The 1,159-nt window shown below is 40.1% G+C and overlaps 1 long non-coding RNA gene across 1 annotated transcript in view; it reads left to right on the top strand.

The window, feature by feature from the left end:
- Window positions 1-967: 967 nt before the first annotated feature.
- LOC107585798 (uncharacterized) overlaps window positions 968-1,159 on the top strand; it is a 52,501-nt gene continuing 52,309 nt past the window's right edge. The window contains exon 1 of the long non-coding RNA XR_001609286.1: window positions 968-1,038. This is a non-coding gene — a long non-coding RNA (uncharacterized lncRNA). The remainder of the gene's footprint in view (window positions 1,039-1,159) is intronic.

The following is a 1,159-nucleotide window of genomic DNA, read 5'->3' as shown; positions in this document are numbered from 1 at the left end:
CTATAGCGCACATAAACGCCTCCTCTTGCGCACAGTTACCTCCGTACTGCTCTGTTCGCTCCTCGCTCTGCTGTAATGCAGCGGCAAGGCTGACTGTCGTACTACTGACTGGATGTTGGCTCGATGAATTAAACAGGCGCTTTTTTCCACTGGGGAACATCGAGTTTGAGAATGAAGTAATTCTCAGTCCACAGGGACTGCCGTTGGCCTACGCCCCCCGGGTCCTGCGATTGGTTAATGGTTTAAACTATAGGGGGGTGATAGCAGTTGGGGGTGTTTGGTCCTTAAACAACAGGGGGTGCTTGGTTATGCGCGACTGTGAATGAATAAACTGCTGGGGAAAGTAAACAGGTGTGTCCCGGAGCAAACAGAGTCTACCGAACAGATGATCTTAATGGGGTTTCTTTGACTCAATGCACATGCGATGTGATTATACTCTGATATCAACTAAAGTTATTTATCAGTGTATGGCCGGATACGGTCTACATGGCCCTTTTTAGATCGACATGCACAGCATGGAAGATTTTCAAGATTAATTAAAGATTAACTAAATAGATTTGTTTATTAAGTATAAGCATATATATAAATGTCATCAAACTACCCATTAAATCACAAAGCTGGCAAAATGAGCATAGTTACAAAATAAGATTACTTTTATTTTCTAAGGTAAAATATGTAACCATGCCTTAATTCAACTGCTGGTTGAATGGTCTCAAAACGAAAATATTCGCGTGCTGTTTGTTCCAGTGGTTGGTTGGTTAACCACATGAGTCAGCTGCAAATACCCAAATAAACTGCAGGAGAAAGAACCCATGGGGGCTTTTTCTTGACGTGTCGATCAAATATGCGTTTTGTTTTTCTTTGTATATTTACAAACAAACAAACAACAAAAAAAAACCTTGAAATACTGTCTGACATAAATAACTTTACTATCAGCTCAGGACATGTATTGCTGTATGTTGCCAATTCCGATATCAGTACAGCCGACGAGTTGATTGGGATAGCAGTGAAATCTACTGGATTCACACTGGTTAAAAGGTACGCAATTGTTTTTTATTTTATTTACTACTTTCACGCTGCATTGGAAATGATTACCAGCTCACAGATTACAGGCCAACTTGTTGATACACAATTTTAAAAGTATCTCTTAATATTCCAC

Source organism: Sinocyclocheilus grahami, unplaced genomic scaffold (assembly GCF_001515645.1).
Source record: "Sinocyclocheilus grahami isolate Dianchi unplaced genomic scaffold, SAMN03320097.WGS_v1.1 scaffold74.1, whole genome shotgun sequence".
Classification (NCBI taxonomy): Eukaryota; Metazoa; Chordata; class Actinopteri; order Cypriniformes; family Cyprinidae; genus Sinocyclocheilus; species Sinocyclocheilus grahami.
Note: the sequence above shows the minus strand (reverse complement) of the source record. Positions and strands in the feature narration are given on the sequence as shown.